This window comes from Alosa pseudoharengus, unplaced genomic scaffold (assembly GCF_046254945.1).
Source record: "Alosa pseudoharengus isolate Yale_2024_CS ecotype anadromous, Long Island Sound unplaced genomic scaffold, YU_APseudo_1.1 YU_APseudo_1.1_scf_17, whole genome shotgun sequence".
Lineage (NCBI taxonomy): Eukaryota > Metazoa > Chordata > Actinopteri > Clupeiformes > Clupeidae > Alosa > Alosa pseudoharengus.
The window spans coordinates 20,347,959-20,375,222 of NW_027468640.1; the positions used below are offsets into that span (position 1 = coordinate 20,347,959).

The 27,264-nt window shown below is 40.2% G+C and overlaps 1 long non-coding RNA gene and 1 pseudogene across 3 annotated transcripts; both read left to right on the forward strand.

Annotated features, from left to right (window-relative positions):
- Nucleotides 1-5,881: 5,881 nt before the first annotated feature.
- LOC143127395 (uncharacterized) lies at nt 5,882-10,442 on the forward strand. 3 transcript variants are annotated; one of them, XR_012987595.1, is made up of 5 exons: nt 5,882-6,020; nt 6,589-6,694; nt 7,253-7,325; nt 7,844-7,909; nt 9,567-9,684. It is a non-coding gene; the product is annotated as an uncharacterized LOC143127395 (long non-coding RNA). The 3 variants fall into 3 exon arrangements; XR_012987594.1 differs by lacking the exons at nt 5,882-6,020; nt 9,567-9,684 and adding an exon at nt 10,426-10,442 and having other exon boundaries at nt 6,027-6,694; XR_012987593.1 differs by lacking the exon at nt 5,882-6,020 and having other exon boundaries at nt 6,027-6,694.
- Nucleotides 10,443-11,133: 691 nt separating this feature from the next.
- On the forward strand, nt 11,134-27,038 carry LOC143127391 (Fc receptor-like protein 5; annotated as a pseudogene).
- Nucleotides 27,039-27,264: the final 226 nt, after the last annotated feature.

Below are 27,264 nucleotides of genomic sequence, written 5' to 3' on the forward strand. Positions count from 1 at the left end.
AAGCAAACTTTACCAAAGAACCACGAAGGACTGGAAGCCTGATTTATCAGAAATGTCACGTCTATATAACATGGCCGCTTGCAATGTTCAAGTGTGATTCACGGGATATTTAGCCTACACTGACTTCAGTTCACCCTATGCCTCTAGACAAGAACTCCGTGAGCCTGTAACTATTAACACGGCCAATGTGACCGAAGTTGTTAGCTAAAAAAAAGTAAGGCAAATAGCTAAACAAGTGCCTTCATCTAGTAGGCTATAGCCTACATGTTTGTGACATGTATCTCAACATTCAGCAGGAACGAGTGGGCTTTACTAACAGCTCTAATACAAAGCAACAACATAAGAACTACCTCCCTGCAGTAGTTTCCCACGCAACCTAGACCATGAAAGTCTGTAACACATAGTGGGCAGCAAGTTCTGCTTGAGACAGGCGAGCAAACCGGTAGTCACTGCGAGCGGAGTAACACCGATGCTGCAACTTCGGCAGGTAGACTGCGAATAAATAACCGTACTGATTGAAGAAGGAGGCGTGGCAAATTCCGTCACGCTCCTCCCGAACTTCCGTTTGTAAAACGCCATTACTCATGAGTTGAATTTACTGAGTCAGGTCAGCACAAAGGAACAGGTCCATGGAGGTGCACCAGTTTCAGGTGCATAATTTTCACTCAGCAACACATTAAGAAGTGAATGTGAATGAATTACAGTTTTTCTGATTGCTTAAGCACATTTTTTGTACAGTAACTACGGCTATTTTTGCAAAACTCTACACACAAATGACAAAACCTCTCACCCAATCAGCAAAACATTGTAATTCTCTTGCAAAACCTAAAACAACTTGCTTAACTCTTCACAACTTCGTAAAAATATTGTTTTCATATCTAACAGTAAACACAAGCCATCACAATAGTAAGCACACAATGTGCCAACAACACACTGATGGTACAGTATGAATAAAAAACACATCTGGCTTTTGCAATGTCCTAGTCCAAGGCACCGGGGAAAATATATTCTGGAATGCCGTATCAAGGCCTGACATGACAATATCCCCACATGTAGACTGATTTTTTTGCCTGTAAAGGGCTATTTCTTACTCTTCTTACCCTTCCTCTTACCCCTCCCCATCCTCCTCTTGCTCCTTCTTGTCCTCTTCCTCTAACTTCACCTCATTGTCCTTGTCATTCTCTCCCTCTCACTTCTTCACCTCTGCATCCTCTTCCTCCTCTTCTTCATCCTACTTCTTTACCTCCACGTCCTATTCTTCAGCCTCCTCTAATTCTTACTTTTCTCACTCTTCCTGCTCCCTCTATTGTACCCATTGTACATTACCTGTGGCTTATTTATAGTGCTTAGGCTGATTGCAAAGTGAACTAATTATCTAAAACAGTTTTCACATGAGAAAGTGTGCCAGAGAGCAAAATAGTGAAAATAATAGCCATACATGTGTATAAATTTGCTAGGAGTGTGTTGATCATTTGAAAATTGAGTGTAAAGCATGAGTTGTGTTTACAGTTCCGCAAAAAGAGTGCTGTGCAGTGAATTGTGCCTATAGTTGTGCAAAGTGTGTGTTACAAAATTGCAAACTGTGTGCAAAGCAGTGTTTGTGCTTTTAGTTTTGCGAACTCAGTGAGTGGTTTTGCTAAAGTATTAATAGTTTCTGGAATTGTGCTATAAGAATCACAGTTGTGTTTAAGCATTCAGAAAAAACTGTAAGAAGTAAATTGTTGCTGTTATCTGACACACCATTGCCCCTAGTGAACTCTCAACCACACAGCCGTTTCGGACATTTCTCACACAGAGTGTATTTGGAGTATTTTGAAACATAAACATGAACTGTTACATTCCATTAAACTCTACTGCCTGTTGTATCTTTTTTCAGATCAGACCATAAGTTTACCATTTTCTCAAAGCTAATTCTGCTTCTTGTCACATTTAGGCTCACATAGCGTGTTGAGGTGAAGTCACCACATCCTGTTCCACAGAGATGGTGGCTCCAAAAAAGAACAGCTTCAAGCTGATGTAATTTTTGCAGTTATGTTCTTTTAACATGTTGGTGAGTGCCTTCAGGGGTTACAACTTTGCTACTTTACTTCATAACCACTTTGTGATTATTGGTTACTTGCACATGAACCATAGCAATGACCTAATATCTAATCTTCCAGATGCTAAACATTGCATTTATATAGTGCTTTTCTAGACACTCAAAGCTCTTCACTGTGAAGGGGGAACGTCACATTACCAACGTGTAGCATTAGGGGTGTAACGGTTCATGTATTCGTATTGAACCGAAACGGTACGGGCGTCACGGTTCGGTGCATGAATTTACACGGAGAATACACGGTATAAAAATACATACAACTCGTGTGTGGATTAATTAATGTCATGCGCAATTACTGTTAAGTAGCGAGAGTTACGGGAGTTCTTTAGCAACACCTAACGCTAATCTGTAGCCTCGCCTTAGCTCTGAAGCTCTGATTGGCGCCTATGTTTTTTTTGTCAGGTCGTCGGTCGAGTCCGTCAGTCATTAGCAGCACTAAGGTTAGACCCACAAGAGTTAGAGGATCCGCTGGTCTCTTTAAGATCGCAAGTTTAAGAACTTCAGTTACAGTAACGTTAGTACAGACGAAAGAGTGGTGGATAAGATGAAACTGTGTGTCGGCGTTGTTCAGCAGTTGTTGGGTATGTGAGTGGAAAAAATGCTACACATATTCGAAGCCATCACCCAGATGATGATGTAGGCTACCAATCACTGAAACGAGGGGAAAAAACTTCCCCTGCGCTTCAGCAGCCTTTGGATACACATACAAATAGGGCCAAAACCTATGGCTTAAATTAAATGATTTCGTAATGACAGAAAGCTATGTAAATCGCGTGGTAATTACCTTTATGTTGGGGTAACTTGTAACTTCTCACATGAGGTTCTGGTAGTGTTAAGTGCAGACAGTAAAATAAAGTGACAACGCTAACCAGGCTAATAAACAAACCATGCTACGGTGAGTTAACGTCAAAGGGCAAAGTCACGTGACTTCTAGTTGTAGTCTGTTTATGAAATGAAAGGAGCAATTTCGTTTTTAAAAAAAAGGCAAAATAGTGTGATATTTTCACAGTTAGTAGGCTAGATTATTACTTTACACACAATAAAAAAAATATTGAGGCAAATTGTAGACCCTTCCATATACAACTAAACACAGATGTTGAAGGTCTTGCTTAAGTGGATTTTTAAAAATCATTTTTCTATGTAATTTGCACTTTCAGAAATAAGAGATGCTGTAGGCCTATTTTCAGTTTTAGAGCTGATTGTCTTATTTTGTTTGCAAGTTACAGATGGAGTCTGGGTACTTATTGTACTGTTTAGCCTACATCTTACACACTTCAGGCTGTTGCAGATAGCTCAGGGAAGAGACTGTATGACACTAGGTGGTACAGCCTGAGACATGTACAAAAAAAAATGCTTTCTGCATTTTTGTTTTGCTTTTCCCTCCACTGTACTGAACTCGTACCGAACCGTGATGTCCGAACCGAGGTATGAACCGAACCGTGACTTCTGTGTACCATTACACCCCTATGTAGCATCCACTTGGATTATGCACGGCAGCCATTATGTGCCGGAATCCTCACCACACAGCTTGAGGTGGTGGAGCATGGGGGACTGAATGAATAAGTAAATTACACTGGGAGACGTTTCTGGACTTTACCTTCTATATGACCTTCATATTTATAGATGTAGACTCCATGATAGTTGTAAAGTATGTTTTATTATTATTATTATTATTATTATAATAATATATATATATAAAATGGTATGTTTTTCCTTTACATTGTATGAGTGTTCTTGGCAGCAAAGAGAGATGCCAAAAAAAAGTTGTCTACAACTGACAGGCCTTCCAAGCATGTGAAAAAGAGAAGTGAAAGAGCCTGGGGTATTATTGTGAAAGCCGCATTGTAGCTGAGCACACTTGCACTTGCAAGTGTGATATGTGTCTTAGAGTTCTACATTAGCACAGCATTATATATCATTACAGAACCTGTATGGAGTTTTGGTCTACAACTAGTGAACTACATACCTCAAAAGCATATAAAACCTTTGTAGGCAATACCAGCATTAGAAACAGCAAGGGGACACGTCATGAATAATTTTAGCTATAGAGATAAACATAGAAATCCAACATTCCACCTGTAAATACATTTCATTCTCATTTGTCAATAAAAATCAATTGTATTTTTAGGTTTGCTGTCAGAGGGTCACTTTTGCTAAAGTGGTGCCAGTCTAAAATATCACTCCTTTCTTCTTGACACATTTGTTACAGGATATTTTAATTAGCTGATTTGTAAAGCCCTTAACAGGAATGATCTTGCCACATCTATGTATCTATGTATGCATGTTACGACCCTGTGGGTCTTGTGTATTATGTGTGTTTGTTACTTCTGTTGTGTGCTTCCAGGCAGATTGGCTGGCTGACGTCACTGAGCTCGCTCTCTTGCTAGCTGTGGGGATCGTTCGTTGCCACCGTCGTTGCTGCCGCACATCGCTGCCACTAGGGCCAGCCTCGGGCCTTGCCCGAGCAACTTGCCGTCATCTCTCTCACTCCCTGGGGTGAGAGACCAAGAGTGAGCGCTGGGCCGCCGAGGCCTACTTTGTAGACCGTGTTTTTCTTAGTTTAGACATTTTTCCATACTGTTTTTTTTTTTTTGTATTAATAAATACACCATTTTATTAAGTTTTGTCTGCCCGTTTTTGTTATCCCACAAGCCCTAGACCGGGATGTAACAATGCATGTTACACCCTTGTAACTATGCACTTTTGTGGCAGTATGCAACCCTGTGAAAAGCTTGCACAAAATCACTTGGTAGAATATCTTGCCAAATACACCAGCTAGTTTGCTAAATGGTGTATGCCTCTTTCACTTTTGTCCTTGTCCTCTCTGACAAACCTTTTGTTTTACCTCATCTTTAGTATTTTCTATCCCGCCAGTTTTATTTCTTTCAATAGTATCTTCTAAATGTTAAATTTATCTTTCTTCATAGAGTGGTCATCAACCTAACAGCAGTTTTCTAAAAACACCTCTCTTAGGGGTGTGATCTAACCACCATCTAACTACCAGAAAACCACTCTGACTCACTTAGCAAGAGGACACCATGGAGATCACTCTTACCTCTTTACTTATCTGTAAGTAAAACTGCTATTTTACTAATGCTTCAGTTGTTCTGATAAAGTAATAATATATTATATGGTAGGCCTATAAAAATGCTGCCGTTGTCTTTGTGTTTGTCATTTAACTTTTCCTAGCTGCTCATTTTACTACATGTTTTTGAACATTCAACAGCCTTGCGATTCAATTACAGTTTTTTCTGATTGCACATTTTTTGTACAGTAACTACGGCTATTTTTGCAAAACTCTACACACAAATAGGAAAACCTTTCACCCAATCAGCAAAACATTGTTGTTCTCTTAGCTAACACACCTTGCTTAACTCTTCACACCTTCATAAAAATGGTGTTTTCGTATCAAACAGTAAACACAAGCCATCACAATAATAAGCACATAATGTGCCAACTACACACTGATGGTATGAATAAAAAAACACATCTGGCTTTTGCTTTCTCTGTGCACAAGGTAGGCTATATCAGTTTGAGGTCATACTTTTGTCATAGTTCTGTAAACATACAGGGATCCAAACGTCAAGTATTGGTGTTTATTTACACACATCAAAACGAACACAAGTGTGTTTTTCCAAGTCAAAGCACAAATTACTGTAGCAATTTCACTGAGACAAAAAAAATCAGTCTACATTGTGTCGTCTCTCAATTTTGTCTACATCACATGCAATGTCCTAGTCCAAGGCACAAGGGGAAAATATATTCTGGAATGCCGTATCCCAACCCGATCACACTCGCCATGCGTATGATTCCGGACGCAAACCTGTGCACGCCAATGCGTACAGTAATGTACGCAATTGTCAATAATTCGCACATGCGCGATAGCCTGAAATAGGCTTCCTCGAGCTTGCAATGGTTTTCACAGGTAGGCTACAGTAGGCTAGCTTAAATCCGTTCATTTGCTCGTGTTTGCTATTGTTTCTGTTTCAAAATGTGTGTTTAAACTGCTACCCTATTTTAGTTGGATAACATGACCTATCACGCACATCTGTAGGATATTTAATATTTATTGGCGATAGTGTTTTGTTTTTTTAATTGGTATAAGCGAGCGTGCCTTTAATAGGCTACGAGCGAGCCTAATTTTAATAATAATAGCCTGGTAAAGCTGTAATATTTTAATTTGAGCCTTGTTAAACATCCGCGATATATTTAGTAGTTTGTTTGAGATTTGTGGACTGTTTGGAAGGTGACTGCTATAAAGTTCTCGGACATACTTTTTTAAAAAAGTGGCGAAAGTCCAGTTCAAATCGGAGAAATTTTCCATCACGTCCTATTGATGTCATTAGTTTGCGACATAATTGTTCACTCCTCGGCTGCGCAGCCCAGATGGATGCATAGGGATGGATGTTGTGGTCAGCCTTGGTAAATTGGTACAAAAGTATGTCTTTTTTCGTGGTCAGTTAAACTCCTGTTCTGCCTTGTTCGCTTCCAAGTTTTGCAAGTATAAGAAAACAAGGAGATCACGTCAATAGGCCTAGGTTTTAAGACAACAGCTGGCAGCAGTCTGCCTGCCCCGTGTCTTACCATGCCGCCGGTGATGTAAGTAAGCAATGTCCCGTTTAATGTCAATATAACTTACTGTTCACGTTGATAGTTGGCTATTGGGTAATGTTTCCATTTTCTTTTCTAGTGTACTTTGATAATAAAACGATACATTTTCAATGATGGAATGGATCATTCTATACACATCGATGTTACATGCACGCAATGAAAAAGCTAATAAGCTAGCGCTGGCAATAGGCAAACTTCATCAAAATGGACAGTTCAAAACAAACGTTGAATCTTATAATTCTCTGTTGCAGTAACTTAGAAGAGATGGATATTATAACAATATTGCAGTATTACTACAATATTTTCTTCAAATAAATCAACTGGCCGATACAATACTGCACTGAGGTAGCCATCTAGTCATGAGTTTGTGGTTGTAGCTGTTGAGATGCCCAGCTGTTATGGGGAAACAAAAATAACATTGCACCAAAGAATTGTCTTGTTTACAGGGCAATCCATGTATTAGTGAACACATGATGATTTCCTGTGGCCCAGTGGTCAGATAAATAAATGAATGAATTATTGAAAAAAATATTCTTCCCCTTTCAGAAAGAAGCTGTTCTGATGTGTTTTCCTTTCCACCCCAAATCCCTATCCCACATAATTTGACCAGTGGTCCTTGGTATGTCCATCTTGCATTTGCATTGAACACATTCATATTTTTAATTTTCTTTCTCAAAATGTATTGCTCGGCATTCTTCGGACATTCGACTCTGGCAGTGATTGTAAGTTGGAAGAGGTTAGCAATGTAAGGAAGGGTATAGTACATATGATTTAATCTGGAGTGTTCAGTAGTATATATTATTTTAACCTGAGTGTCCAGTGTTCAGAAATCAGTCTTAGAATTAATATATAAGACTACTATAGAAATACTATAGCGTCTATAGAATATTATAGAGGTATTACAACATCACAGAATTATGTTATGTTCCGCTTGTGTTGTCCTGCTGTGGCTGTCTGTTGTTGTTGTTGTTGTTGTTGTTCTGTGGTGTATGTGTTGTTGTGTGTGCAATTGTTGTTGTGTGTTGTTTTGGTGGGCTGATGGTTGTTGTTGACTGTTTTTGAAAAAAGAACACTAACTGTAGGCATAATTGCTCTTGGATGGGGATTTAAAGCAAGGTTCCTATTGATCTCCTTCAGATAATGTGGCCTCTTCATTTTCAACTGGGAAGGACCTGCATGGACTTGAGAATACAGAGCCAATCGGTATGTACAGTATTAGACACACACACACACACACACACTCACTCACTCACTCACTCACTCACACACACGCACTCTCTCAGAGGAATCAACGCTGTTACACCTATCCTGTAGATGTCAATTAATATGAATTAAGACATGTCACACCTTCCTATTTACTATGGTACATCATATTCAGAAAATACATAGTTTTCATGGCTGCAACTGCTTTGCCTTTGTGTTGGAGCTCAAAACATCATATGCCCCATTCATTCGCCAATATACAAAATAGAGCCATGTATACATTTATGTCCTCCAAAGTTTGCAGGAAGGTGGACCATGTGCTAATGTATGTTAACTCACATGTACAAGTGACAGGCTTTTTTTTTTTAGCTCCAATATAAAGGCAAAGCAGTTTCAGCCATGCAAACCATATATTTTCTGAAAGCCTGTCACTTATACATGTGAGTTAACATACATTAACACATGGCCCACCTTCAAGCTAATAACCACCATAGCAACCAACATGCTTACCCTAACAACCACCATAGCAACCATGTTATTTTGCATAGCAACCACCATATCTACCCTAGCAACACCATAGCAACCATTCAAATTACCCTAGCAACAACTTAGCAACCACCATAATATGACCATAGTAACCACCATAGCAACGCCATTACTGACCTGACCAACAGTGTGTTTTTATAAAAAAAATTGAAAAATGGTTAAATGTTAAATAGTCAAAAAACAAAAATTTGCAGACACAATGCAATGTGGGTCGTGTGCAGAAGGTCTGACTTGAATTTCAGCCTCGTAGCTCCATGCTACCACCCAAAACTTTGGAGCAGTTGTCAGGGGCCTCAAGGCGGTGCCGTTCGTCTTGGTCCCATCCCTCTAGCACCTAGCGTTACCGCGCCAGAAGAGAGAAACCTTGTACGTTTCAAACAGTTTCGAACAGTTTATCTCCTTCCGGGAATAATCCACCGACTCCAAACTGAGCCTGGCTTGTTTGTGATGTCCCGTTGTTCAACATATTCTGATTTTATACTTATCGGACCAACATAAGTGAGTTTTTTTGGCTAAAAATGTAAAAATGGCTAAACGTTAGCAATTCCACTGCTTTGTTATTTTGCATAGCAACCACCATATGTACCCTAGCAACACCCAAGCAACCACCTTAATTACCCTAGCAACACCCTAGCAACCATCTTAATTACCATAGCAACCACTTGAATAATGTCAAGCTAGCAACCACCATAGCAACCAAGATGCTTACCCTAACAACCACCATAGCAACCATGTTATTTTGCATAGCAACCACCATATCTACCCTAGCAACACCATAGCAACCATTCAAATTACCCTAGCAACAACCTAGCAACCACCATAATATGACCATAGTAACCACCATAGCAACGCCAATACTGACCTGACCAACATATGTGTGTTTTTTGGCTAAAAAATGATAAATGGCTAAATGTTAAATATTAAAAAAATATTTTTTTTTTGCAGACACAATGCTTTGCGTTACAGCTAGAGAGATGAAACTTTGCACGCTCCATGTGGGTCATGTGCTAAAGGTCTGACTTGAATTTCAGCCTTGTAGCTCCATACTACCACCCACAACTCCACCTCTGAAGTGGGAGTGGTCAACTTTTTTTATGTTTTTCCTTCACAGTTTTTTTTGTGGGTGTCTCAGAGATCCCACCTTTGGAGCAGTTGTCAGGGGCCTCAAGGCTGTGCCGTGCCTCTTGGTCCCATCCCTCTAGCACCTAGCGTTACCGTGCCAGAAGAGGTAAACCTTGTACATTTCAAACCGTTTATCTCCTTCTGGGAATAATTCACCTAATTCCAAACTGAGCCTGGCTTGTTTGTGATGTCCCGTTGTTCAACATATTCTGATTTCATACTTATCGGACCAACATAAGTGAGTTTTTTTGGCTAAAAATGTAAAAATGGCTAAACGTTAGCAATTTCACTGCTTTGTTATTTTGCATAGCAACCACCATATGTACCCTAGCAACACCGAAGCAACCACCTTAATTACCCTAGCAACACCCTAGCAACCATCTTAATTACCCTAGCAACCACTTGAATAATGTCAAGCTAGCAACCACCATAGCAACCAACATGCTTACCCTAACAACCACCATAGCAATCATGTTATTTTGCATAGCAACCACCATATTTACCCTAGCAACACCATAGCAACCATTCAAATTACCCTAGCAACAACCTAGCAACCACCATAATATGACCATAGTAACCACCATAGCAACGCCAATACTGACCTGACCAACATATGTGTGTTTTTTGGCTAAAAAATGATAAATGGCTAAATGTTAAATATTAAAAAAATATTTTTTTGCAGACACAATGCTTTGCGTTACAGCTAGAGGGATGAAACTTTGCACACTCCATGTGGGTCATGTGCAGAAGGTCTGACTTGAATTTTAGCCTCGTAGCTCCATGCTACCACCCAAAACTCCACCTCTGAAATGGGAGTGGTCAACTTTTTTTATGTTTTTCTTTCACAGTTTTCTTTGTGGGTGTCTCAGAGATCCCACCTTTGGAGCAGTTGTCAGGGGCCTCAAGGCTGTGCCGTGCCTCTTGGTCCCATCCCTCTAGCACCTAGCGTTACCGTGCCAGAAGAGGTAAACCTTGTACGTTTCAAACCGTTTGTAGATCCTATCCACCACAGAGTTTAGAATCCATGCTGGATCGACCCTCAGCCTCTCCCTCCCCTCTGAGCGAGAGAGAGGCACACACACTAGAGATGCGCTGATGGGCTATTATTTCAACCATAACTGCATAGCAAAACTTATCATCCATCAGCACCAAAGTTTGTTGACCAATTTTCAAAACCGCACCCGCCCACCATCCGTTGTTTTAATGTAGGCTAGCCTATATGGGTGATGCAGCGCTGCTGACGTGAGGCTAGAAAGCCCTTGCCTGTTCTAGAAAGACTGATCTAATGCAACAAACTTTGGTGCTGATGGATGATAAGTTTTGCAATGCAGTTATGGTTGAAATAATAGCCCATCAGCGCATCTCTAGTGTGTGTGCCTCTCTCTCGCTCAGAGGAGAGGGAGAGGCTGAGGGTCGATCCAGCATGGATTCTAAACTCTGTGGTGGATAGGATCTACAATTAGGTGTTAATAATATTAATAATGTGGAGGTGTTTGATTACTGCTATGTTCCTCTCTCTACGGCCACGGCAGAGCCCGCTAGCATAGCAACATGCTAACACATTCGCGCCGCGCGACAGAGCGTTTGAGTGCACTTACCGGCGCGGGAGAGGTATGACTCAACTCATGAAAGTTAAGGTAAGAACATATATTACTACTGATTTTGGGTGGCGTGTTCCTTTAACATTAAGCCATTTTTCAATTTTTAGCCAAAAAACACACATATGTTGGTCAGGTCAGTAATGGCATTGCTATGGTGGTTACTATGGTCATATTATGGTGGTTGCTAGGTTGTTGCTAGGGTAATTTGAATGGTTGCTATGGTGTTGCTAGGGTAGATATGGTGGTTGCTATGCAAAATAACATGGTTGCTATGGTGGTTGTTAGGGTAAGCATGTTGGTTGCTATGGTGGTTGCTAGCTTGACATTATTCAAGTGGTTGCTAGGGTAATTAAGATGGTTGCTAGGGTGTTGCTAGGGTAATTAAGGTGGTTGCTAGGGTGTTGCTAGGGTAATTAAGGTGGTTGCTTGGGTGTTGCTAGGGTACATATGGTGGTTGCTATGCAAAATAACAAAGAAGTGGAATTGCTAACGTTTAGCCATTTTTACATTTTTAGCCAAAAAAAAACTCACTTATGTTGGTCCGATAAGTATGAAATCAGAATATGTTGAACAACGGGACATCACAAACAAGCCAGGCTCAGTTTGGAGTCGGTGGATTATTCCCGTTAGGAGATAAACGGTTCGAAACGTACAAGGTTTACCTCTTCTGGCACGGTAACGCTAGGTGCTAGAGGGATGGGACCAAGAGGCACGGCACAGCCTTGAGGCCCCTGACAACTGCTCCAAAGGTGGGATCTCTGAGACACCCAAAAAAAAACTGTGAAGGAAAAAAATAAAAAAAGTTGACCACTCCCATTTCAGAGGTGGAGTTTTGGGTGGTAGCATGGAGCTACGAGGCTGAAATTCAATTCAGACCTTCTGCACATGACCCGCATGGAGTGTGCAAAGTTTCATCCCTCTAGCTGTAACGCAAAGCATTGTGTCTGCAAAAAAATATTTTTTGACTATTTAACATTAAGCCATTTTTCAATTTTTAGCCAAAAAACACACATATGTTGGTCAGGTCAGTAATGGCATTGCTATGGTGGTTACTATGGTCATATTATGGTGGTTGCTAGGTTGTTGCTAGGGTAATTTGAATGGTTGCTATGGTGTTGCTAGGGTAGATATGGTGGTTGCTATGCAAAATAACATGGTTGCTATGGTGGTTGTTAGGGTAAGCATCTTGGTTGCTATAGTGGTTGCTAGCTTGACATTATTCAAGCGGTTCCTATGGTAATTAAGATGGTTGCTAGGGTGTTGCTAGGGTAATTAAGGTGGTTGCTTCGGTGTTGCTAGGGTACATATGGTGGTTGCTATGCAAAATAACAAAGCAGTGGAATTGCTAACGTTTAGCCATTTTTACATTTTTAGCCAAAAAAACTCACTTTTGTTGGTCTGATAAGTATGAAATCAGAATATGTTGAACAACGGGACATCACAAACAAGCCAGGCTCAGTTTGGAGTCGGTGGATTATTCCCGGAAGGAGATAAACTGTTCGAAACGTACAAGGTTTCTCTCTTCTGGCGCGGTAACGCTAGGTGCTAGAGGGATGGGACCAAGACGAACGGCACCACCTTGAGGCCCCTGACAACTGCTCCAAAGGTGGGATCTCTGAGACACTAACAAAAAAAAACTGTGAAGGAAAAACTTTTAAAAAGTTGACCACTCCCACTTCAGAGGTGGAGTTTTGGGTGGTAGCATGGAGCTACGAACTGAAATTCAAGTCAGACCTTCTGCACATGACCCACATGGAGTGTGCAAAGTTTCATCCCTCTAGCTGTAACGCAAAGCATTGTGTCTGCAAAAATTTTTTTTTTCTATTTTGTATATTGGCGAATGAATGGGGCATTTGATGTTTTGAGCTCCAACACAAAGGCAAAGCAGTTGCAGCCATGAAAACTATGTATTTTCTGAATATGATGTACCATAGTAAATAGGAAGGTGTGACATGTCTTAATTCATATTAATTGACATCTACAGGATAGGTGTAACAGCGTTGATTCCTCTGAGAGAGTGCGTGTGTGTGAGTGAGTGAGTGAGTGAGTGAGTGAGTGTGTGTGTGTGTCTAATACTGTACATACCGATTGGCTCTGTATTCTCAAGTCCATGCAGGTTCTTCCCAGTTGAAAATGAAGAGGCCACATTATCTGAAGGAGATCAATAGGAACCTTGCTTTAAATCCCCATCCAAGAGCAATTATGCCTACAGTTAGTGTTCTTTTTTCAAAAACAGTCAACAACAACCATCAGCCCACCAAAAATACACACAACAATTGCACACACAACAACACATACACCACAGAACAACAACAACAACAACAACAATAGACAGCCACAGCAGGACAACACAAGCGGAACATAACATAATTCTGTGATGTTGTAATACCTCTATAATATTCTAGACGCTATAGTATTTCTATAGTAGTCTTATATATTAATTCTAAGACTGATTTCTGAACACTGGACACTCAGGTTAAAATAATATATACTACTGAACACTCCAGATTAAATCATATGTACTATACCCTTCCTTACATTGCTAACCTCTTCCAACTTACAATCACTGCCAGAGTCGAATGTCCGAAGAATGCCGAGCAATACATTTTGAGAGAAAGAAAATAAAAAATATGAATGTGTTCAATGCAAATGCAAGATGGACATACCAAGGACCACTAGTCAAATTATGTGGGATAGGGATTTGGGGTGGAAAGGAAAACACATCAGAACAGCTTCTTTCTGAAAGGGGAAGAATATTTTTTTCAATAATTCATTCATTTATTTATCTGACCACTGGGCCACAGGAAATCATCATGTGTTCACTAATACATGGATTGCCCTGTAAACAAGACAATTCTTTGGTGCCATGTTATTTTTGTTTCCCCATAACAGCTGGGCATCTCAACAGCTATAACCACAAACTCATGACTAGATGGCTACCTCAGTGCAGTATTGTATCGGCCAGTTGATTTATTTGAAGAAAATATTGTAGTAATAATGCAATATTGTTATAATATCCATCTCTTCTAAGGTACTGCAACAGAGAATGATAAGATTCAACGTTTGTTTTGAACTGTCCATTTTGATGAAGTTTGCCTATTGCCATTGCCAGCGCTAGCTTATTAGCTTTTTCATTGCGTGCATGTAACATCGATGTGTATAGAATGATCCATTCCATCATTGAAAATGTTTCGTTTTCTTATCAAAGTACACTAGAAAAGAAAATGGAAACATTACCCAATAGCCAACTATCAAGGTGAACAGTAAGTTATATTGACATTAGGGACATTGCTTACTTACATCACCGGCGGCATGGTAAGACACGGGGCAGGCAGACTGCTGCCAGCTGTTGTCTTAAAACCTAGGCCTATTGACGTGATCCTTGTTTTCTTATACTTGCAAAACTTGGAAGCGAACAAGGCAGAACAGGAGTTTAACTGACCACGAAAAAAGACATACTTTTGTACCAATTTACCAAGGCTGACCACAACATCCATCCCTATGCATCCATCTGCGCTGCGGCAGCCGAGGAGTGAACAATTATGTCGCAAACTAATGACATCAATATAGGACGTGATGGAAAATTTCTCCGATTTGAACTGGACCTTCGCCACTTTTTAAAAAAAGTATGTCCGAGAACTTTATAGCAGTCACCTTCCAAACAGTCCACAAATCTCAAACAAACTACTAAATATATCGCGGATGTTTAACAAGGCTCAAATTAAAATATTACAGCTTTACCAGGCTATTATTATTAAAATTAGGCTCGCTCGTAGCCTATTAAAGGCACGCTGGCTTATACCAATTAAAAAAACAAAACACTATCGCCAATAAATATTAAATATCCTACAGATGTGCGTGATAGGTCATGTTATCCAACTAAAATAGGGTAGCAGTTTAAACACACATTTTGAAACAGAAACAATAGCAAACACGAGCAAATGAACGGATTTAAGCTAGCCTACTGTAGCCTACCTGTGAAAACCATTGCAAGCTCGAGGAAGCCTATTTCAGGCTATCGCGCATGTGCGAATTATTGACAATTGCGTACATTACTGTACGCATTGGCGTGCACAGGTTTGCGTCCGGAATCATACGCATGGCGAGTGTGATCGGGTTGCGAGGCCTGACATGACAATATCCCCACATGTAGATTTTTTTTACCTGTAAAGGGCTATTTCTTTCTCTTCTTACCCTTCCTCTTCCCCCTCCTCGTCCTCCTCTTGCTCCTCCTTGTCCTCTTCCTCTAACTTCACCTCCTTGTCCTTGTCATCCTCTCCCTCTCACTTCTTCACCTCCACATCCTATTCTAAAGCCTCCTCTAATTTTTACTCTTCTCACTCTTCCTGCTCCTTCTATTGTACCCATTGTACATGACCTGTGACTTATTTATAGTGCTTAGGCTGATTGCAAAGTGAACTAATTATCTAAAACAGTCATATGGGATGGGAGCCCGATTGGATCATTGACTGGGATAACATGATTTCACGCCTCCACGGAAACACCAAGGCATAAAAAAAAAATTTCTTGGGTTCCGGTTTCCGACCGACCCTGTCAATTTATGTGCGACCCAAATTTATTTTATGAGCTTGGGGAAGAAATAACACTAAATAGTCTATGCTACATTAAATAAATCCACAAATAAAAGGCGAACTATAATTACATTAATTACCCCTTGCGTTATGTAGGGATGAGCGTATTCTCTCTGTTACAAAGTAGCCTATGCACAGCTGTTCACGAAGACGATTGTTTTCGTCACTTACCAAGGCACTCGCAATTTTGTCCAAACACCGCAACTTTTTCGCAAATTTGACCAATCATCGTAGTTTCACTGTGAAATGTCACCTACCGCAACAGTCCCTCGCGCAGAATATTGAGCCAGATGGCACACTTACTTCTGCACCTTCTGCATATGACGCCAAAGACTGCCCTAAGTGTTCGTTCCTCTGCAGTTTTGATGACAATAAATAGAAGGCTAACGTTAACGATCTGCTTACTTGCATCTCTCAACCTGGTGTTGCTAACCTACCTAGGCTATGAAAGTAAGTTAATTAAGGCCTACTTGGTTTACTGACATTTGAGTAGGCTATGCAACCCATTGGCAAACGTTTACCTGGATATGTCCTTTTAGCTTATGTCATGTTTATGTCAAGCTTATGTTTGCTAGCTTGTGGGCTTAGTTTGAGTAGTGCTACCAAAATCATAGAAATTAATAAAATTGCAAGACATTTACCTCTTCTATGATCCAAGAATAATTTCATTCGAGTTGTTTTTTTTAACATTTATTTTAACTAATGACATGGAAGACATTCCCAATTGCATCCACAAATGCACTATGCAAAAGTGATTTACACTCGTAGCCGAACACAGTGAGATGCAAGCCTTCCAATCCACTCAGAAATGTAATTAGGCTACTCGCACGTCCTTAAAGGGGCAGGCAGTCAATTAGACGTACACCACCAATGTAATGACATTAAACAGAAGTGTAGTCAAATAGTTTAAATCAATATGAAATTACTAGATACTTACTTGGATATTAGTAATTATGCAGGCCACAGCCTATGAATTATTAAAAAGATATGAACTTAATATGAATTACAAAATATATGAATGTATTGAAACATATGACATGATACCATCTCTTTAGGTGACTGTCTTTTTTGGACAGTTCTACTATACTGCTTTGTGAATTACCTCAGTCAAAGCATTTTCACAAATAAAGTAGGCCTACTTTGATTTTCTGTAATCCTTACTGTTTACCTTTGATTATCCTATTTAATAAGCATCAAGATTATCAGTGTGATTTTGGTCTTACTAACCTTAATTGCCCTAAATTTAAACTATTTTTGCAATTTTCACTTCCTCCCGCAATTTCTCCACAAGAAACAGCTAAAATCACCGCAACTTCCATCCAGGCATTTTAGGTCGCAACAGTCTCAAAAAACCTCGCGAAATCCTGGAGGGATTGATTTTCTACCTATCCCTTACTGCCACTGGAAAAAAAAAAAAAAAAAAAAAAATTCCCTACCGACCCATGGCCTCAACTGACAACCAACAGGAACCAAACCTTTTTTTTTTTTATGCCCAATCTTCACGTGATAACGAGTGACGGGATTATGTTGCCTAATCATATTTTATTGTATTGAATTGAGACAAACAGAAATTCACATTTCTTGCAACACTTTTAATGTAATGAATGAGAAAATTTCGAAGCTTTGGCATTGTGTTGAACGTTGTAGGCATTCTTTTCACTAGTCCGTGACTGCGGGGTTTTATGCAAACCACCAGATGTCGCTGTTTTTTCCTTATCTTCCATGTTTCGAAGCTTCGACACATTAGGGAAATGTGCCGAGTAGCGCTCGAGGCTTCATTTACCCATCACTAGAGAATACGTCCAAAAACTATTTTACTTTCCAGAAACAAGGGCAACATGACAACCATAATGACGAAGCAAAGCAAAGACAACCACAAGACCTTAAATACACAGGAAGGTAATTAAAGGACACAGACGATAGGGCAAAAACAAGGAGACACAGGTGAACATGGAACAAGGCACTAATCAGAATAATAACTTAACAAGACTCTGTGGGGTATACTACGAAGCACGTTAGACATATCTAGGCTATGTAGACATATCGAGGCTTGACAAAGCCTTGACTCAGGGGTATACTACGATAGCAGTTATGTGATATATTTGTCAAACTAGGCTTTCAGCTCAGATCTGTGCGCGTTCTCGGTGTTGGGATGACGTTGGCCAATCGTGAAACGTGGAGACGCACAAGACCGCCTCTATTTAAAAACAATAGACCTCTGAAGTTCGCCTACAAAAAAGCTGCCATCTTTGACATCCGGTATCTGGCGATTTTTCCTATGGGAAAATAACATGGGGATTTTGAATTATCGCACAGCTAAACTCTCGCGGGGATGAAAAAGTCTGAAATGCAGACGTTTTCCTGAACACACTTTTGTCCTCTGCCTTCGAGTGGTTATTGTGATCTCCAGTACGTGAAGGCGGCACACTTAGATTTTTGCTACCCCAGAGCTAACTTTAAATGCAACTTGCCATAGGTAGTCAGCTTCAATTAAGAACCGGATCTCCTTATATGGGCAAAGATGGCCGTTTTGGTTCTTTTTTGTAGGCGAACTTCAGAGGTCAATTGTGGTCGCCTTGCGGGTGAGATGGGAGGTGTAAATGTCCTTCAGGGAGGGGAGTGAAGCGCCAATAATCCTTCCAGCTGTGTTCACTATGCACTGCAGGGCTTTCCTGTTGTATTCAGTGCAGCTTCCGTCCCACACAGCGATACAGCTGGAGAGGATGCTCTCAATAGTGCCTCGGTAGAATGTGGCTGGTGGAGCACTTGCTCACCTGAGTTTCCGCAGGAAGTACAGGCGGCGCTGAGCTTTCTTCGCCAGTGATGCAGTGTTGGTGGTCCAGGAGAGGTCTTCACTGATGTGCACCCCCAGGAATTTGGTGCTGCTCACTCTCTCCACCACAGCACCGTTGATGGTCAGTAGCAGGTGTTGGCTGTGACCTCTACGGAAGTCAACAACAATCTCCTTGGTCTTGCTGACGTTCAGCAGGAGGTTGTTGTCCCTGCACCACGTGGTCAGAAGGTCGACTTCCATCCTGTATTGAGTCTCGTCCCCCTTGGTGATGAGACCCACCAGAGTTGTGTCGTCAGCAAATTTCACTATGTGGTTGTTGCTGTAGGTTGCAGTGCAGTCATGCGTCAGCAGGGTGAAGAGCAGCGGACTGAGCACGCAGCCTTGGGGGGCCCCCGTGCTCAGTGTGATGCTGCTTAAGATATTGTTGCCAACACGTACTACTTGAGGCCTCTGACAGAGGAAGTCCAGTAGCCAGTTGCAGAGGTAGGTAGTGAGTCCCAGTTTGTCAAGTTTGCAGATGAGTTGTTGTGGTATTATGGTGTTGAATGCAGAACTGAAGTCTATAAACAGCAATCTCACATATGAGTCTCTTTTTTCCAGGTGGGTGAGGGCTAGGTGGAGGGCAGAGCAGATTGCATCCTCTGTGGACCGTTTGGCTCGGTATGCAAAATGGAAGGGGTCCAGGGTGGGGGGGAGAATGGGTTCACTACATACTTGTGTTTGATGGCGTGATACAGTAAGTGACGTCGCTCAGTCTGCAACTTGTTGTCTAACGTTAGCTATGTGGCATTAGCCTATTGCTCGTTTCAATTTGGGACCTTGCAGTCGGAATTGTCTTTTGTTTAGTCAAAGTCTCAAGTCCAAAGTAGCCTGGGGTATTCGAAGCGTCAGTTTATTGCACATTCTTTTATTTTGAGTTGTCACAACATACCCGTGTTTGTTGGCGTGTTGTTGCAAAATCATTTTATGCAAGCAAACTGCATACAGGGAGTCTTTATTGTTCGAGGTCAGACATGATAATCATCTTGCATCTTAACCCACAAGCGGTTCCCGAGTAATCCGTTTTTTAAATTGCGACTGACTATCATCAAAGTCAGACCTAGCTACTGTCAGTACACGATCCATGGGGTGGAGCTCCCCTGAAACTGGTCCCCTTGGAAACAGTGCAGTGCAGCGATAAACGTCCTACGTAAATAAGTATATTTTGAAATATGCATTCAAAAATCTTCAAAATCGAGAGTGCACACCTTTGTGCCACGCACGAGCCACATAAGAAATCTTAGGTCAGTCTGACAAATGGTCAGTGAGATATGCGTGCCACAGACACACAGACGCTTCTTGCTTTATAGATAGATATAAGTGACATCTGCCACTCGTTGCTTGTCGCTGGTTATGCTTGGCATGTGTAGCATTCTGAGACGTTCTTTAATTCGGGACCATTATCACTCGTTTCAATTTAGGACCTTGCAGTTGGAATTGTCGTTTGCTTATTCAAAGTCAGACAGTCTAAAGTAGCCTGGGCTATTCATAAGTGACATCACACACTGCCACTCGTTGCTTGTCGCTGGTTATGCTTTGCATGTGTGGCATTCTGAGACGTTCTTTAATTCGGGACCATTATCGCTCGTTTCAATTTAGGACCTTGCAGTTGGAATTGTCGTTTGCTTATTTAAAGTCTAAAGACAGTCCAAAGTAGCCTGGGCTATTCGAAGAGTCAGTTTATTTTATCATTTTTTACGTTTATTTTGAAGAGCCACTGCATACAGTACCTGTGTGTGTTGGCATGTTGTTGCAAAATCCGCGGAGTTCCCTTTATTGTTGAGGTCAGACATGTTAAGGTTTTACCCGTGTAACCTACACTGACCAGTTCTGCCAAAGCCCTGCTTCTATCCTCACTGGTAGTTTACAGTACAGTGGTGTGTGGGAGGGGGAGTGGCTAGTGGCGAAAGCCAATGTGCTTCTTTTACCGATATATTTAACGATATCTTTTGCATTTCTTATTCAAACAACATCAAATTTGGCACTGCACTTACTCATGCCCATAGCAAGAAATCCGTCTGACAAACGGTCAGCGAGATATGCGTGCCACAGACACACAGACGCTTCTTGCTTTATAGATAGATATAATTCACTTCGTATTTCTTTACGTTGCAGTAATAACCACACAACTGGAGTCTGTTCATACTGAAGGTAACTTTTTTAGTTGAAAATGTATTTGATAAATATTCAGACAAATATTTAGACAGACAAATTTGAAGAAATTAAGATAAATTAGTTAGATGAATGGATGAAAAGATGTAACATTGAAGCTCTCTTTTTTCAGTTCTACCAAAGGCCACAGTGTCAGTATTTTTTCCTCAGAGTCCATACTATGTTGAAGACATAGTCACTCTAAAGTGTCATGTAAAAAAATACACAGATTGGGTTTGGTATACCTGGTACAATAACGGCACAGCTATTCCCTCTGCGAGCAATCAAACCATCACTGTCACTCTCCCTGATAAGCCTGGTCAGTACCAGTATGGATGTGAGGGGCACCGGATCAGTAGTCCGCAGATGTCCCAGCGCAGTGATGCCTTATCAATTACTTTATTAAGTGAGTGATCTCAAAAAATGAAAATATTTGTGATCAACTGTTTTGAGTGTTTAGATCTCTGGTATAATGTACCGTATGTATATATTTCTCCAATATTGTCTCTTTCAGACATACCCACACCTTTAGTGACTGTAGAGCCACATGGTCCTGTCTTCGTTGGAGAGACAGTTATTCTGAAGTGTGAGATGGAGCATCAAAATATCTGGACATACAGGTGGTACATACAGATGGTACATAATTAAGACTATTTTGAGGACTACTTTTTTGAGGACCGCTTGGACAGGCATAGCTGGTATAGCTGGCATTACTATCTCAGAAAGTCAGAATTTGATAGGAACACATTAATCATCAAAGAAGCGGCAAAATTTCATCGTGCTGTGTACCAATGTGAGGGAAGGAGGAAGACCAGCTCCATGTCATCAGACAGTGAACCATTTGATCTGAAATTGCATTGTGAGAGATTTTTCATTTAAAATAATAAATGTTTATAAACATATATATTTTTTCAATTGTTTATTTTTGGACAGGTTTTTGTTTCAGATTTCTGTAATTTGTTTTTTAAGTGACTTTCTAAAACTAAGCATCAACAGAAGGGTGGAATGGTAAAACTAACAAGGGGTCTTTAGCCAAAGCCAAACTATACACTCTTAAAACCAATGTGTTGAAAACAACACAACTTTTGTTGTTTTTTAACACATCTTTGTGTCCAGACAGGGACAACACATTCATTTTAGGAGTGTACAGTATAAGGGCGCATTTACACTACTGTAGACCTTGTCCGCAAACAAAAATGTAATGTGAATGGAGACCAGCTGGGTCAGGGCCAGGGGGCAATAATCGCACTCTGGTATGACCCAGTTATATGGACCCAGTGTGAAGGCAACTTAATTTTCTTTTGTGATTATTTCTCCTGTCTTATTTTGACAGCTCTACCTAGAGCTACACTGTCTGTACAGCCCCAAAGTGCTGTGTTCATTGGAGAGACAGTCACGCTTCAGTGTATGATAGAGTCTTTCAGTGACTGGACATATAAGTGGTACAAAGACTGGAGTCCTAATTTAGTGTTTGAGTCTGAAGGAAACACTTTCAACATCACTGCAGCTGTTGAGTCTGATGGGGGCCAGTACTGGTGTCAGGGGGAGAGGAGAGACAGGCCCATATTATCAGAGAAAAGTAGCTGTGTCACACTCTATGTAAAATGTGAGTCCAGTCAAATGTTATTCCTAAATCATAATTATTCATTGCTATTGATGTCAATTTTGGCTATAATGTATCATATTCAATAATCTAATAATAGTCTTTGTTTCGTTAGATAGAGAGAGACATTGATCAACCACAAAGTATAACCTTTACAGTTTATTCATCTTGTCTTTATTTAGCATCAGAGCCCAAACTCACGTTAAGTCCAGGCTATCAGCTCCTCATAGGAGACTCAGTGACTCTGAGATGTGAGTTGGGTGTTTCCTCTGGTTTGGTGTTCTACTGGTACAGACACACACATACCTCTTATCCTGTGGCCCAGACTGATGGAAACTCCTACAGCATCAGCTCTGTTAAAGTCTCTGATGGAGGACAGTACTGGTGCAGAGCTGGGAGAGGAGACCCAGTTTTTTCCACACCGTACAGCAATGGTGCCTGGGTCAATGTCACAGGTCGGTGACATTTGTAATATCAGATGTTGTGTGTTAAAATACATTTTATGATTGCCATACTGTTTTCATGTGTCTATCGTTAATGATTATGGAGGGGGTGATCCATTCGTATATCTTGTATAGTATTGTTTTATTTTTGTATAGTATTGTTTTATTTTCATTAGGCTGTTGATTAATTTGACATTGTTGTTTATTATTGACATTCTCCTTAATGTAGTCTTACCATGCTATTGTTATTGTTATTATATTATTGATTGAATGGACATTATTGTTTATTATTGCTATTTTCTCTCATTTTCATTGTTTATTTCATTAGGCTATTGATAGAATTGACATTGTTGTTTATCATTGCTATTCCCCTTATTATAGTCTGACCAACATCTTAATGTGTTTCTTGTTAAATTTAAGTATTACTGTATATTGTTTTGTATTTGTATGTCGCTTTGGACAAAAGCGTAACCATAACCATAACCATAATCATCTTTGTATATTACTTGAAAGATGTGTTCATTCTTTCTTCTGATTAGACAAACCCAAAACATCAGTCATCATTAAATCAAACTGGACAGAGTTTTTCAGCGGAGAAAATGTCTCTCTTCGATGTGAGATCCAGAGTGGGGGAGAAAGCAACTGGGACTACAGCTGGTATAAGGATGGACTCACAAGCCCATTGGTTATTTCTACACAGGAGTATACTTTTGCAGTTGAATCTGGGGAAACTAACTACACATGTAAAGGAACACATAAAAATACTCTCGTTAGCACCATTGAATCTTTCAGTATAAGAGCTGTATCAGGTAAACAAATGTTACCATTCAGTTTTTTACTGTACCCCTTAGTTTTTTGGGGGGAATTTTAAGAATATAAAAATATATGCATTACATGTATACAAAGTATTGTATGATATGCAGTACATATTTGAATAGTGTACCAGCTCTCAACTTCTGCCAAGCAGGGAAACCTCAAGTAGATCTCAAGATCAACAGGGAGTCTTGGCTTACTGAGGGAGACTCTGTGACTCTGAGCTGTGATGTTAGAGGCTCCACTACAGGCTGGAGATTCCACTGGTACAAAATGATTCCCCACAGTGGTACTATGTCCTCTAGTACGTGTAAGGTCCTCACACACTGTGAAAAGGTAATTTCAGACAGCATCAGAGGAGCTGGAGGCTCCTACACTCTCAGCCCTGCTGCTCTTAGACACACAGGGGTTTATGTGTGCAGAGCAGAGAGAGGAGAGCCAGCCTATCACACGGAGTTCAGCAATCCTCAGCCTCTCTGGGTCATTGGTAAGGAGCAGTCTTTTATGTGGGATACACTAAAAAGTCTTGTTTATATACAAGGGTATTTAAAACAATTCTCTGTGTTGTAAAGTTTAAAACCATACATTTGGATAACACCTGTGATTAAGTTTGTTCCATGATGTGATAGAGATGGTTGTGCATCAGCACTCACACCTGTATGCAGTTCCGTAGAGATGGACTAAACCATGTCCTAGAAAAAAATATATATATGAAAAAAATATTTATTGAAAATGTAAATTGAAACTAAAAACCAAACACTGGTCTTGGATAAGGCTTCATCTGTGTATGGGAAACTGAACAATTGTGTCTCTATTTTCGTTGATCCAGGTCAGTCCCCTCCTGCACCTCTGGTCATCAGTCCCAACAGAAATCAACACTTCTCCTCTGAGTCTCTCTCACTGACCTGCACAATGCAGGAGGACTCTACTGGATGGGATGTGGTCGAGTTTAGATCAGGAACAGTATCAAAGTGTCCTGATATGAAAGGAAACACCTGCACTCGACCCTCCCTTCGTACATCTGACAGTGGTTTACTGGTGTCAGGATCAGTCGGGGAACAAGAGTAACCCTGTCAACATCACAGTGCAAGGTAGGCATTTCCAATCAAGCCCATTTTTGTCATTGTCTGTGTCACTGATGATTCACTTACAGGGGACATCTTCTGAATGTCAGTTTATACTGCATAAGATGGTGTTCAAGTAAAGTGTTACCAAGAATGCATCATGTGGTTCACACAGATGGTGATGTGATCCTGGAGAGTCCTGCTCACCTAGTGCTGGAGGGAGATTCTCTGACCCTGCGCTGCATTCACCGCCACAGACCCTTACGCTTCAGAGGAGACTTCTACAAAGACGACTCGCCACTTAATCAGACAGACGGAGAGATGACCATCCATTCCGTCTCAAAGGGACATGAGGGGTCATATTGGTGTCAGAGGTCGTATCAATCAGAGTCACCAAAGACCTGGATTGCAGTAAGAGGTAAAAACATGTTGCTCTTCATGCAATGTTTAGAGTTCAGGGAAACAAATGCATCCTCAGTTTTTCTCTATGCAAATCTCCTTAACCCAACCTCAACAAAAAAAACTACACTTTTAAGATGATGTGTGTGTGCGTGTGTGTGTGTGTGTGTGTGTGTGTGGTAATCTCTATTGTAATAGTGTTCTTTCATGTCTTTAAGCCTCGGGATCCTCTAGGATGGTTGCAGTAGGCATCGGAGTGGGGTTGGGTCTGGTCTTTATACTCTCCACTCTATTCGTACTGCTGTTTCGATCCAAAAGGCTTAAAGGTAATGAATAGTGTGCGCATTATAATATTATATAATGACTTCATTGTTGTAAAATTAAGTCATTAGATAGATGCAGGTTAAAAATATTACTTTAAAACAAGGACTGGGAAATCCCAATCTGTCACTAGAAAAACATAAGGTGTGTTAATTAAGGATGACAGTGGTCAGTAGTATAAATTTGAATAATAGCATGCTGATAAAAAAATACAATCATCAATATTCCACAGAAGATTACACACATCCTCATTTTTGTCAATCACTAGCTCTTTTTTCCCTATTCTAGGTGTTCAGTGCTCCAGGATTTTGCTGTGAGTTTCCTACACCCTATATAACATGGTTCACCTAATTTACACATAAAAGATTATTGACACCTTCGGCTAACTTTAAAAGTACTTTCACCATGCTGTCACCCTACTTAGCATAGTATATATGTATGTCTCCCTCTAGTGGTGGGCAACAGCAGAGCACCAATCAGAGTTCAACCCAGGGCCAGATCCAATCTACAACAAGAGAAGGGGATCAGTCTGAATACATGCCACTGCAGAGAGGTTGGTTTATTCATCTTACTGGGACCTGTAGTATGCATATCTAAAGGGTCTTGGCCTGGCTCCAGACAGGAGTCTGGGGAGCCGATGTATTGATGGAGAATTCTGGCGATTTTTCACATGGATCTCTGTTTCTCAAGGTCACCGAGTACTGTTGATACGGGGAAAACGAAGAAAAAAATGAAAACAATTGGTTCTACCTAGCTAGAGTTGCTGCAGCTCACAGTTAAAGCTGCCAGACCGTTACAGTGGCTGCAGCAACTCGAGCGAGGTAGAACCGATTGGTTTCTTTTTATTTGTACCGACAGTACTCAGTGACCTGGAGAAATAGAGATATATTTGAAAAAAACACCTCCACTTTAAGGCATTAGTGCTTGTTTTTAATGCTTTATTTGCACCTTAGAACATGCGTTCTACACCTACACATCTACAACTTGGACATGCTTTCTGTATTGTACATTTGATTGTTGATCAGTAAACATGGTTTGTTTTCAGGAACTGCAGATGTCTACGACACCATTAAAGTAGATCATGTGCCCCAACAGAGAGGTCAGATGCGTGATGAAGAATATGAATATGAATTATGAATACCGGTATGACTGTCACTTTTTCTGAAGTTATGTTTATAGAATCAGTTTTACTGTATAATAATTTTGCATATTTCTATTAGTATGAATTCAGTCAGAGGAGAAGTTGTTTTCTTTTAATGACGGATGTTATGACTTTAGAGATGTAATATTCATCGTGATAATAATGATTTACAGTATGTTTTTGCACATTTTATATAATAATATACATTGTTTTTGTCTCTGTTCATATTTCAAGTTAAGTTGTGTGAGGTAAATATGTAATACTTTGTTTTCCATACCATTTTTTTGTATGTGGCGTACATAAATACTGTATATATTTTTATATTTAGAAATATATCTGCTTCATTGTATACTTAACTACAACTACAAGTGCCATATACATACAGCTGTAGCCATTATGTGACCAGAGAGGTCGTCTATACATAATTATAAAAAGAAATATTAAAGTTTTATTTTTATATTTTGATATATTATTATATATTATTTTGGTTTGTTATGTGCTATTTCTGTCGTGTACAGTGTATAGTATGCATGTGTTTGCTTTATCAACATTGAAATACACTTTAATAAACATACTTTTTGTATTCCAGAGCATTTAGGATTATGGTAATTCTGAATTGATAGGCCCAGTACTGTGGTATCATGGGACTGGGGCATAAATGTGGATGTGCTGATAAAAGTCTATTTCAAACACTGCCATGACAAGAATACATTGTTTAAATCTGAC